Here is a 14,425-nt window from a genome sequence, read left to right as displayed (position 1 = left end):
ATATTATTATTATGCTATGCTATTAGATTAATTTGGGTGAGATCCATAATCAAGTCTCCAGGAAATTTCCACAATGACAGAAGAAAGCTTCATCTAAAATATTTTTAATATTTTAGCCCTCTTTCCTACTGATCTGGTCATAAGTCTTCCCCAAAGGATTAACATGACGCACTAGCAAGTAGGTGACCTACAATATGCTGGAAGAAAATTTGGCTAGACCATCACACTCAAAGGGTAGTAGTCAACAGTTCGAAGTCTAAATGGGGGCTAGTTAAGGGTGGTTCCTGAGGGGCCAATATGAGGGCTGACACTACTTAATATCTTTACCAGTGAACAGGGACGAAGGAACGGGGAGGCTCATGGCTGACACCAAACTGAAGGGAAGAGTTTCTACCCCAGGGAGTAGCATTGCCATGCAGAGGGACTTCAGCATGCCAGAGGGATGGACAGACAGGACACACATGAAATTCAGCAAAGGAAAATGCCAAGTCGTGCCCTAGGAATGGAAACTCCCCTTGCAGCAGTACAAGCTGGGGACAGACTGCCTGGCTCGTAACTCTAAGGCATAACGGCATACAGTTCTGCATTAGCAGAAATGCATCGCCAGAAAGACAAGAGAAATACTTCTACTCAGCACTTGTGAGGCTGCATCTGTGTCCAGTTTGGGGCTTATCAATAAATGAGATATATTTGCCAGCTGGAAAGAGTCCAGGGAAAGGCCACTTAGCTGGAGGCCGGAGCACATGAAATCCGAGGAGAGGCTGGTGGAACATGTTTGTTCAGCCTGGGGAATAGAAGGGTATGGAGGAATCTCACTGAAGCTTCTGCTAGAGAAAGAGTTCTCGTGAGGGTGGAGCCAAACTCTTCTCTGAGGTGCTCAGTAAGAGGCAACAGTCACAAGCTGCAGCAAGACAAGCTCTAATTCAACATGACAGGAAAAAAATACAGACTGAGAGTGATTAAGTACTGAAAGAGTTTGTCCACAGACATGGTATAACTGGGCAAGGTCCTGAGTAACCTAATTTAAATCTGAAGTTATTCTTGCTTTGGGTCAGACTAGATGACCTCTGGAGGCTTCTTTTAACTTGTCTCTTTGCATCAAGCTCATCCTTATGGGCACAATCATCTCAAAAGGATAGAGATGGACCATTGTCCCTCTGCCATGTCAAATGAAAGCACAAGAACTGGTTGCCTTCAGCAGGTCGGGTGCAGCAACAGCATGCAGCATCACTTCTGGAGTATCGTCTGGGCCACTTCACATCTGCTCTCTGCTGCAAAATCTGGAAAGGACTGACCATTGTTGGAGTTTGTTTAGAGCCCAGAGGAGTCTATTATGCACAGAGAGACTGAACAGAAAAGTAGTTTGCCCAGGAGCCCTGTGTTCTTGTATCCCGTCCTGCTGTCATGAGTTTCATTCAATAAACTAACTGAAGCTCTCTGGGAAGCCGCAATGAGATGGTCTTCACATTTACTTAGAGCACAGCCTAGTGAGGTCCAGCTTTATAAGATAAATATTTATTAATTTGAGTTACTATAATAGCGTGTTTACTGTCTGTGAGAATTGCTTCCTTTTGGCCTCCTCCCTGTGGTTTTCTACAGCTGGAAGTTGTTCTTTCCTTCACACTGCCCAACTGCCCTCTGAACTCCCCCTCACCTCTCTCCATCCTTCCTGTGTAACTGCTGTTAGACTCTAACCTCAGTTCACTTTTCAACCCTGCTACTACTTCACCTACTCCTTCCTCGGCACAGCCAGCCTGGGAGAACTCTCCCTTGCCATTTATACGGATTTCACATGTCATCTGTCATTCCTATCATTCCTGCTACCACTTTCTGCATTGTTTTGCTTTGTCTGTTTGGATGTTGTGTCAGACCAGGCACTCAAATGCTTTCAGGAATGGGTGTGGTGAATAAAATTTGTAGCTTATGGTAACAGGAACTTCAAACAGCACTCAGAAGTTAGGTGAGTGCAAACCCTGTAGGAATTCACAGGGCCAGGCAAAAATCCATGAAGGAGCAAAAGCAGGGAGATACATTTGTATTTGCAAACAAGCCATCCTTTTTTGAGTCTGACCCCTCCTCTGGTGCGTGGCAGCATCACACAGCAGTGGCACACCTTGGCTTGCAGAGGAATGAAAATAGCTGTCCCTTCTGCAAGCTGCAGCAGAACAGATGCTCATACATGAGGGTTTTCTCATCTTTCCCATACTGTATGCTCCTCTACCACAGAATCAAATGTTACTGTATTTGAGAATTTTGTTATAGTTTTTAAATAAAAATGCCAAATTTGTGGCACTGCCTTATTATTAGCCTAAAAGATAAATCAAGCAGTTCTGTGAGTGACCAGATTAATCCAGCCTGGTGGATTAGAGCACCACACTGTGATTGACATTGTGTGTCAGGGTAGGCAGGAGTTGTGACTGAAGCTTTCTGTCTGGAGACATCCAGAAATTTCCTCTCTTTTGATATTCCTGATGTTCCGTGAGCAGTGAAGTTATCTTGCAATGTGCCAAGGCACAACTACAGTCTGTCCCTTTCCTCTCCCTGTTCACTTATTTTCATGGAACTTGTAGAAAATTATTTGGTTTTAACAATTTTACTTTCTGGCCAAACTTGGGTGAAATCAGCTAACTGTTCAGGCACCACTGTAGGAGCACACCCAGGTATCAGTACATGTGGTGTTCACACACACGTACACACAGAGGATGAGCACACAAGCTTCATCTTCTTAGGAAATCTGGCTAAACAAATGAAAGCAAAGAGATGGAGCAGAAAGATAGATTTAGTAGTCAAACAGGTTTTGGTTGGTTGGTTTTGAATGAACAAATAGTTTTGGGACACTTCGTTCTACTTGCTTTTGGGCAGCAAGACATTTTTGACACCTATAACTTTATTTGTTTTTTCCTTCTACTCTACAGCATGTGTAGGTAGCTACCAAATCTCAGGCTTTTCCTGTTTGAACTCCAGGTTTCCAGTGAAGATGGCAATATATAAATGCAATAATTCAAGCTGCTTTATACGGATCATGAGTTTAATCAACTGTAATTCACATTTATCAGTCTGTCAGCTGTAATAATTACAGCAACTTTTGAACCATAAACCTCCAAAAGCATCAGCCTTGTAGGTTTTGAAATAAATATAAGATGTTAATAAACTTCAAGGAAAAAATCATGCTCCTAATTCCTACACGTCTTCACAGCTGTATTTTTAGGTTATATATAATAGACAGCAATCTTTGGAAGCCAACACACACTTCCCCAGTGAACTGCAGGATACACATAAATAATCAGGGCTGGAAAAAGGTCATCACACAGCTAGAACTGAGGTTAGCAACAGCACCATGCAATCCAATTGTTCAGAAAGCCTTAAGCAAAGCAAATCAAGCTACGTGTGACACGACTGACTGTGCTGAAAGCTGAAAAGACTTAATCTCAGGGATGAGCCAACCCTGAACCTCACTGTTAAACACATTTTTTTCAGAATCAACAAATAGTGAGAGAAGTTATACAGTTAAGCCATAGCTCAAGGGAGTAAGAGTGCAAAAACAAGATGAGGAGCATTTAATAAAGTCTGAAGACCACTAGCTGAGCTAGTAAGAATCAATAATTAAGAGCTTGGTCCCAAGGCCTCCTTATTGCTGCAGTAAAGAACATACTAATGGTACATATTGACTTGCAATTAGGGATTCCTGAAAATGTTTCCCTTTTAACTTTTGCAACATAACATTTAGTTAACAGTAAAAAAATAATTTATTGATAAACTGTCTGCTTTCCATCAGAAAAAAAAAATAGATTTCATTAAGAGCTACTTGTCTGAAAGTTCAATTTTTGCATCTGAAAATTGAGTTATTTACTTTGCAATGCACCTGGGCATTGTCTTCTGGTCATGTCATGATCACATTTGCTTCATTGGGCCAGAATTCCTAGACAGATTTACCTGTAGTATATCTTATGCCTAGGTACTCCCATGCTGCAAGCAAGAGAGTCTGTGCCCTAAAGTGAGAATTGTCTCATGGAAGATACAGGCATTTCCACAAAAAAGGAACCCCTTACGGCAGCCCAAAAACTGAGTACAGAGTATATAACATGCTAAGAGTCAGGAGGAAAGGTGGCAGAGGAGAAAGCAGGAAATTCAGAACTATTATACACTTCGCAACTGAATTGTTGTATGCTTTAAACACAGCTTCATAACACTAATTAGGAAACTAAGCCCCGTGATTTCCTGATAGGTTCCTAAATATCTTTGAAAATCCCTCAGGGAGCACTGTAAAATGCAGGAACTCCACAACTGGACTGTAACTAAGCAGACTGAGTTTTGAATCTCACTCCAATCTGTCCACAAATTCTGTTTCCTATGAAATGTCTTCTGTATGTTCCATATCAAGGAAATATATTTGTTTGTTTTTCTTTTCTCTCAAAAGTTTCCCATAAGCCAGATAAGGCATCCTGCTTTGAATTCTGAAGGCATTTAAAATTAATACTGCATACTTAATCTTGTCTTAACATGCTTCTTTGTTTATTTTTGGTTTTGTGTTTGGTGTTTTTTTTCCTTTTGCTCTGGGAGTTATATTTGATGGGATGCAGCAGTTGTACAATCATACTGATTAACTGATGCTCACTGCTACAGGAACGTTATGAAACAGTTGAAGTTTGTAAAAAGCTTTTCAGAATCTTAAATTAAAGCTGTTTCTGTTTAAGGAAGAAATAGCTATCAGGAGTAGAAAATGAAAAAAAATGATGCATAGGAAAACTACAAAACAGAGGATCTATGCAAATCTCAGCTAGATGAACACCCATTTGTAGCTCCTTTAACAGATATACAGTGTTTGAATACCATGTGCTGGAGCCTGATCTCATTTACCTGAACTGCACTGCTGGAAGCTGAGTTACTTCTGATTTACACCAATATAAACAAGACCAGAATCAAAGCCATACAAGAGCCCTAGAGGTGTGCTTAGAATGAAAGAAGGAAGAAAAGGAAAGAGCTCCACACTAGACAAACCCACCAGCCCAGGAGGATTCCTGGTTTGAACTACTTGCTATATGACAATTACCAGTCCTCTAGCAAAAACTGCTGCTTGCTATGTACAAATCCTTACAATCATGAAGAAGAACATTCCTCTTCCACAGAGGATATATAAAGACAGTGTTTGGGGAAGGGTCAATATCTAGTCATTATCAGAAAAAATGATCTGGTAAAAACATTTCCTCCTTCCTTAGCAATCAAATTTATTTCCTGTATGACTGAAACAAACCTGCTTAACTTACTGACAAAAGAGGCTTTTTTTATTAGATACCTGCAATCTGGTTGTTCTTTTGAGCCAAATCTGAAGCACAAGGTGAATCTTCTCTTACATCCCCAGCAACACCCTTGGTGAGGCTTCACTTGCAGCCCGCACAGCCACTGTGGTGGAGTTACAGCACAGCTGGGTGTGAAGAACATGATTACACTTTAAGGTGCACTGGTAGCTCTTGAATAAAAATTGAATCTGCACATGTCTGATGGAAAGGTCACTTGGAAACAGACATGTATGCCTGCAACATACCTCCTCAGTAACTTCAAAGTAAATTCAGTGCCAAGCAGGACAGAAGCTATTGAGAAGCTATGAAGAACAGCAAGCCCAAACAGAGAACGTTTGCAAGGAGACTTACAGCCCACACTGGCCCAGTTGATTCCTGGACTGATGTTTGACACAGATCCTGTTTTAGCATTTAATCTGCAATTTTCACTTAGTTCTTATCACCTGTAGCAACCACCTGCTTCACATTGCAACACTGCATAGAAAGACAATGTCCCTGTACAGTTATTCTTGCCTTACACCCCAGAGCCCCATTTTGGGGCTGAGTCTACATTGCATACTACGAACATATCCAAAAAAGTGCAGTTTCATAGAGTTTTTTAAATCCCTCAGTTCCCTTCTTCATTAGCTGATTAGTGCCTCTTTTTACATACGTTGAATACGCTTAAGTGCATGTCACAATGTATATGTTTCTACTTATGTAAGATATATTTCTAAATACAGTAGTAAAATTTTATTATTTTCTCATACAATAAATGTAGCTCTGTCTCAATCATATTTACTTCAAGAAAGCTACTGATTAAGAGGTGTCATCACTCCCTCTTTAATTTTAGATTAAGGTCTAATATAAGATTTCTCCATTGTGGATACAGTATTTTTGGCTCAGAAATTACAATTTTAAACTTTTTTTAAAACCCAAATATTTTACTTTTATATTATCATATTTCTAACACATTGCTCACACTAAAGTCTCCCAGCATAACACAAGCTATTTCCATTATTAAAAAGTATTAATGACGGACAGTACTTTGGGGTTTTTTTTTGTTGTTGCTACCACAGTAGATAACAACTAAATTCTTTGTCATGTTTTCCCCTTTTAAGACCCTGAGAGCAAACACCTTGAATCTTTGCATTGTACATCATTTTGAGACTTTTTTCCCTTTGACATACAACACTAATCCTTGGGGGGTTTTGCTTAACTGGTCCTTCCTTGGGTTTGATAATAAATGTTAACTCTCTCCATCACGCTTTTTTCCATTTCATGTGCATAATGAGACAGAAAATATCTTAAGTCTGTTGCTTCTTCTCACCACAGAAGGTTGGACAACATTGCACAATCACCCCCTCCTGCTTGTTCAGTACATTTCTGCTCATCACCTTCCATCTCCTGCTGTGTACGATGGTACCCGCTTCTCCTGCCCGGGGTGATTAATAGCAGAATACTTTCATCCTGGTTTTCACTTTTTTTGGTTCCTCGGCAGACAGATCCCTTCTTCATAGATCTGATATGCCACACTACCTTACGCATCCTTTCATTTCCCTGCTCTTTAGCTGCCAGACCCATATATTGCTGTATTCGAACCAAGGTGGCAGCAAAAAAGGGACAGATTTGTGTCTTACTCCCTTCTCATTTGCCACAGTCCTCATATTTTCTACCTTTTCCTTTTCATGTTCTGTTTTGGTAAAGCAAATTTTTATCAGCACAAATATTTGGAGAAGGCCAGAGGTCTTCCTTATGTATCTTTCTTACTGTTCACAACAATCTTTCTTTGTATCCAAGACATGATATAATGTGGCTCTGATTACACTTGCACAACTGTAAATCTATATGCTTAAATTGAGTTAATCCTGACGTAACATAAATGTCAGAGCAGTAAGCCCCATAATTTCATAGCATAGCAACTCACTTTAGCTAAAATATGGGTTTATTATTATTTTGTAAAAATAAGATACTTTCATTCTGACCTAGATAAGAATCTCTTTCCCCTCCCTCCTTAAACAACTATGAAAATGAGATCGTAAATCTCCTACAGAGAAGAGACTTGGACAAATCAATAATTTATGTTACGATTTTGAGAGATTTTCACATTGAAGAAGTGCCAGCCCTATCGTACTTCTGTAGATCTTGTTTGAAAATGCTCTCCATTACTAATTGGGAGAATCTTTTATTATTATTATTATTATTTATACAAGGCTCCTTTGATTTCCAGTGTGTGACACTTAGGAATGAAAACAGTGTCTGCATTAATTAAAAACAAAGATGAGGATTCTTACTTTTCTCCCTCCTCACTTAAAATCCACGTAAAATGCTGGCAGGCAACACTCAGCATGTAGTACTCTACTTCCAACCATGAACCCCTTTTATAGAGTTCTGTCATTTTATCTGCTCCTGGCTAAAATCTCTGGTTGTAACAGTGAGTTGGAAAGAAAAATGAGCAGACAGTTCAGAGTAAAACAGGGGATAGGTACACATAGCAATTAAATAAGCCTTCTGCAAATCTCAGGCAGAGAGCATGTCAGTCATACAGCTCCTCAACAAGACCCTGGCAGTGCAAGGTTCATGCTGAGGCCTTTGGGGGAGAAAAACTTATGAGTTTATGCCCAAATATCTTACTTTTGACCTCCAGAGCTTTGTCAAGTGCAGACTGCCATGTCAACAACTCACTTCCCCAAATCTCCCATTGTTTCAAGAAATCTTTATTATAACTTGTAGCAGCATGTTCGAACTGCTTGCTTGCTTCCTTCCACAGGATCTTTTAGAGATGAGATAACATTATTAATGGTCACCCCTTCTTACCCATTGCACCATCAGTCAAACCCACTCAAAGTGAGGAAGCATGCCTAGGGATGTCCACATAAAGCACAAGTACAAGAGCTCCTGGAATGGCACAACCAACAGCAGGGACAATAGCAGATGACCTTCAGTCCTTCTGGAAGTTGCAGAATTTGTGTCTGACTGCTGTACACCAAACAAATTTATTCCCTTACCTCTTTATAGCAAACCAAATCTAAAACATGACAAAGAGCTAAGAAATCTGGCAGAAGAGGAAATATGGAAAAGAAATAAATTAATGGAAGAGTTCTTTGGCCTGGGATTTTCAGTATTAGCACCAACTTGCAACTCCACTGGATTTAGCCTTAGTTTAAAATGAAGCACCATGCCACACAGTTTTTACAGATTTGTGGGATGAAATTACTTGCTTTGTGCAGACATTTGCTTATCACTCCAAACACCCACCCTTTCTCCCAATTCACTGTTACCATTGTGAAAAAAAAGCCTTCTGAGCTACATGATGCTGGAAATATTCACAATCTGAAGAAATAATGCTTCATTGAAAGCGAAAAGAAAAATAAAAGGAAAAGGAAAAAACACCACACAACATGCCTCATTTAACTTTCTCAAACTTCCCAAGTCTTGATAAAGCTTTATGTTGGAGACTTACATTCCTAACATAACAGGACATCACATCAAGCAGGGCACAAATCTGAAACAAACTCCAGAAACATTTTTCACCGAACAGAAAGCATGGTTTTATTTAAGCATTTTCTTTTTCACACACAATTTAAAACAACATAAGTAATGAATGAAAAGATAGGGTAACAAAGAACTTCATGGTCCCTGGTCAATTTAAGATTATTTAAGCCTTATCTCAAGGTGAAAACTAATAATTATTGGGTTTTCAATAACGCAAATAATTGGTCAAAACTCCCAGTACACATCAAGAGTTATACTGGGAAAGCAATCCACAAAACCTATAAAGATTCAGATGTATAGACTGGGAACTATATAGCTCAGACTCCCTTCTAACTCTTACTCTCACTTGCTCTCTCCCCTTTCTCATATTAGATTTTTTCTTTTTTCCTTACTTCCCCTCAGCCCTACAAAGCAGCTCAGATATCCACATATTTACACAGCATTCATGGCAGCAACTGTGTGACTAAGACAAACTGATGAATATGTAACATGATCTCAAAAAATGCATGTGAATTATGCAAAGGCACCAACTTAATGAGTACTTTCATTTTGTCCTTTTATTGCATGGAAGGGTTGGTTTATCTAACAAAGAGCATCAGAATAAATCACTTGTGTTCTGAAACCCAGATAATTCATCTGGCTAAACAAGGAGAATTACTAGAAATGAATCAAAGCACTGGAATTCTTCTACCATAAGATGGGATAGGGTGTGCCATTTAAAATGTCAGGGCATGCAGTACATTTTGGTATGCCATCAGAGGTCTAAAAAGTGTGACATAATAAGTAAGCTTCCAACTTAACAGTCAGTAAACAGAAACTTTTTAAGAATCTTCACTGCATGTAGAAGATTGTCATAACAATTATTCATTTTGATTTCTGGAACTGAAGGGGTGATGTGACTATTTTGCAGAATGTAAGAACAAAAGATGTGCCATCATTTATCATGCCTTTGTTATTTCACCTACCTGCTCATTATCATAAAAGTGATTTTTGTGCAGAATCTTTAAGGGTGAGAGAAATGGGCTTTTCTTTGTGCAGTGGTGCATGAGGAGTATGCACATAGGAAACTACAGGTATATTAGAAATACACATTCAGAAACCTCATAGATTGCTGCCTTTGGGTATTGCCTACAAAGTGCAGCCATTAACTTAAAAAAAAAAAATTCCTATATACAGTTCCAGTCAGTCTCGCAAGATGGACATTACCATGTAAGTTGTGCAGATATCTTAACAACTTCAGCATTTGAAAATATCAGAAGCAATACTCAGTGGAATATCTGATATAAATTATATTTGCATCAAGGTCTCCAAATAATTTGGAATTGACACATCCCTAATAATTCCCAGCCATGTTTGTTTGGAAACAATTAAACAAACTTGGTTTAAAAGATAATCTGTTGATGTATTGCCTTCATCTCTTCCCAACTAATAATTCAACTCCAGAAGTTTCACTGCTGTTTTTATAATGTATGCTCTTTTTTTTTCACCTGGGTCATTTCTTACACATGTGAAAGTTTTATCTCACTTTTTGTCTTCAACAGTTTGAAAACTTTAGAGAAATCATTAATATTAAGAAGAATGCAAAAGACGATAGTTTTCTCATCTTGTCTTTGTTTCTCTTTTCCTCTGGGCCACATAAGGATGTTCAAGTCAGCAGAGACAGTGTTGCTCTTTAAAAAAATTGCTGATTTAATATTTAGTAGGTGATGGATTCCACCTCAACAATCAGACTCAGGAATAAAAATAGTCTGAATCCCACTCAGTGCCATGCACAAATCCATAGACAGAAACCCAAAGTATTGCACAGCACAACATTTCCTGCTCTGTGAGCCGGAGACAAGCTGCTGTGATTCCCTATACATGCACATATATCCTGAGCTGATGCCTGTCAAACCAGCCCCTGGTTAAGTGGCAAGCATAATATAGCTTCCTTTCCCTAGAGGTAACTGTCCTCATTACTGAAGCGAATGAACCCCTAGGTGTATAATAGAATCTTCTTTAAAATATTCATCATATGGCAGCTGATATTTCAGCCATATTTGGCTGGAATGCTACATTTTGGGCAACTTAGGACCCTGTAGTCAATTAACCTAGTGTATTGCTCAACATCTAATTTTTTTTTTTATCATAAATCATTAAATATTTATGTTAGTATGTGACTTGTTACTTTCCTATTCAGGGCTGAGCAAGGCAGGGGTTTCTCTACTGCAGCAACATCCATTAAAACATCTGGACTAGCAAGGCTGAAACTTTCCACTTTTGCTCAGCTGGAAAAAGCCAACTTCTCCCAGGTGAGTCACAGCATCCAGCATGGTTCTGTTTCCTTCATACTTCTCAGAATCAACACTTGTGGCTGTGAAAACCTCCCTCTGCCAGCAGGTCTCAGGAAGACCACAGGCAGACAGGGAGAAATAAAACAGGGGCCAGAATACTTCACCAGAAATCAGAACAAAGAAGCTATGTAAGGAAAGAAAGAGAGACAAATGCAGTGGCAGGTTATTCAGCCCAAATGTTTCCATTCTCAAACACCAAACGATCCTTTTCATTTTGCCTCTCTATTCTTACTTATTTCTTTAAAAAATACCGCCATTTTCCCCGTCTCTTCCCTGCTTTTGTTTCCCTACCTGTTCTTAATTACAGCCACAAACTTCAATAGATCCTATTCCACCTACGCTTCCACTGAACCCCCTCCCAGCACAAGTACTTGCTGCCTCTTCAATTTAACCTTTGAAAACCCGTCCCAGCCCCGGGCTCACGTGTGGCACGTAACGCAAGCACAAATAACTCCCATCAGAGCAGAGGGAGGGTGTCACCGACATGCAAGGCTGCACAGGACGTTGCAAAGCACTTGCTCAGCTTCTGCAAGCCTTCCTGACATCAACACAACATTCCAGCACAATGGTATTATTTTTAAGTGATTTCTCATGTGATTAGGACTGTCTCTGTTCCCACATGCCACTCAAACACCAGTGGCAAAAAATTCATCGTTACTCTCATCAGGACTTGTTTGTCATCAGAATCTCTCTTTAGTTTTAGTCATTTGCTTAGTCTTGATCTACTGATCTCATTAAGCTGGTCTAATTAAAATCATTTGCTGATGAATATTGTCAGTAGTGTTACAGTTGACTAAATTAACACTGGCTTAGCCTTATCTTTTTTATCAGCTTAACTATGCAGCACTGAGCATTTTATAACAGGAATTCCTTTCTTCAGGTCAAAGGCATAAAAGGAAAAGCTGGAGGTTTGAATGTGATATATCAACATGTATCACCAAAGACAGTCTGATATAATTGTACAGAAGGCAAACCAAACACACCTCTCTACAACTTCCCTGCGAGCTAGGTCATAAAAACCAAGATGCATTTGGCCCAGCCTGTTAAAACAGCAGGAGCAGACCTTAGTATTGTTCTCTAAAATTGCTGTTATAAGCAACATATCTTGTTGTCTGACTCTTATTTACTTTTTTTTTTTGGCATAAATTGAGTATTTCTAGACCATGAGTATTCCTACAGGCAAAAATTAATTGCAATATTCATCACCGTATATGTCTAAATGATAGGGATGCTGGAGTGTTTTACAGTGAAAACACATCCAATTTTAATGAAGTTCAAAAGAAGAAATGTTTATTTATGGATTAAAGTACACAAAGATCTGCTGCTCACACTTTCTGAAATACTGACAGCTTTTCTCTTTTTTTATTTTTTGCAAGGGAAGCAAATACTGCACATCTTGTACATAGTTGTGGTGAGTGGATCAATGTTCCCAGCAGACAGGCAGAAAGCTTCTGGGTCTTTTGACACTAGCTGAGAGCAGATGATATATATACAACTGGAGTTCGAAGACAAAGTTGCCTCTAAGAGGTTGCCTCTGGTGAAAGGGCAGAGATGCGCTGATAGCCCATCGCAGCTGCAGGGGGATGTCTCAACACGTCTGCATATTTCCCTGTTTGGGGCTCAGCTTTGCTACTGTTCAAATTCAGTGACATCATTTTAACAGTCCTAAATTTATTCTGCAGAAAAGAGGTGGAATCCAAGTTAGAAGAATACCCTGGAGACATTTATTTTCTATTTAGTAGGTTCTTAAGAGAAAAGAGCATAATTAATTATCTAAAATTAGACCCTGTACTTAACGCCTAAATAAAACCCACTTTAAGAGGAGATGTGAAGGTCTCAGAGTGACATGTAAATGTAACAGAACTATGAAAAAAAGAAAAATAAAGAGAAAATTCAGCTCTTGGATAAAAGTCTCAGAATGCTCTTCCCCACTTTAGCAAGTTTCAACCACCATTTATTGAAAGAGAGCTGCTGCTAATGGTCTTCATTAACTGATGACATGCAAAAATATTACTAGGGGAAATACTAGACTCCCCAAAATACAGATTCAGCCTGCTTGGAGTCAGACACTGGGAAATAAAATGCTAACACCACTAGAAAACTGTGGCTGTGCATGGCCTCGGCAGTCCTCCACTGGATCAAAAAGAATCCAGGTTTGCACAGGCTCCAACAAGTTAACTAATGCAAGAAATCCTGACTGGCTAAAAAAAAAAAAAGAAGAAGTTATTCTTGGATTGCTCTGTTCAAGCTGTCTGTCTGGTTAGTTCATTTTTGGGAGGGGCAAAAAGGGGAAACAGAAAATATGACAGGCAGGTAATCCGTACTGCTCTGAGAACCATTGCTAACACTGATCTGCTGTCAGACCATCCAAAGAGAAGACACAATCTGTTGCCATTATTACAGTCCAAATCCTCTACAGATTCAACTACAGGAAAAGAATAAGTCCAGAGTTAGACCTCAGCTTTCAGTACATGGACAGAGAAAGAAAAAAAAAAACACACACAAAACAAACACAAAAACCACCTTTTGCTAAGGCAGCTAACAGTGTGCTGCTGCAATGCTCTGCCTCAGGCCACGCAGCCTCAGCTGCACCATCTGCCCTGGAAAGACTCCAGAGAGGAAGGAGCAGCTGGGAGTGCAACAAGTCGAGGATCCAGTACAACCACAACTGTTCTGCGCTAGGAGTTCAGCTGAAACCTCACCTCCCTAGATCCTATTTCTTGTTCTCAGACACCTACTTTGTTAAATTGTTATGTCTCCTTCTATTCAGCTGTCTTAATTACTTATTTCCCTGTAAGTACTGGTTTCATATGCTTTTCCAGTGTGTAACCTCCCTGAATTCACAAAGGACACCATCCTGGGCAACAGGCACAGTGAAATGCCACGATGGAGGTGTTAGACACCAGGAATAAAACACAAAATGGGATTTTTGTAAAAGCAGTAAAACCACTCTCAAATGTTGGTGACATCAGTTATCAGAGATAGAGGTAATATGTTTTTTCCTATGTTCAGAAGCAAAATTCCCATTGACTTCAACACTGCAGGATATGTCCCTGTGCACTGAAACAAATCATCTGTATATGAATGCAGACAGGAAGAAATGGCCTCCAGCAAAGCAATTTTTTATCTTTTGGTTCTGAGGAGTAATAGTGAAAAAGTCACTCCCTTCAATCCGTATCTCAGTGAAGTCACCCACAAAGAGATTTAACATTCTGGATCACAATCTTTTGTTTTCCTTTCCTTGACATCTTACTATGCTTCCCATTTTGTTTATACATTTTCTCTTTATTCTTGACATGCAAAAGTGCCTGACTTCATATG

Source organism: Streptopelia decaocto, assembly GCF_964273445.1.
Source record: "Streptopelia decaocto genome assembly, chromosome: 2".
Classification (NCBI taxonomy): Eukaryota; Metazoa; Chordata; class Aves; order Columbiformes; family Columbidae; genus Streptopelia; species Streptopelia decaocto.
This window is presented reverse-complemented; position numbering follows the sequence as displayed.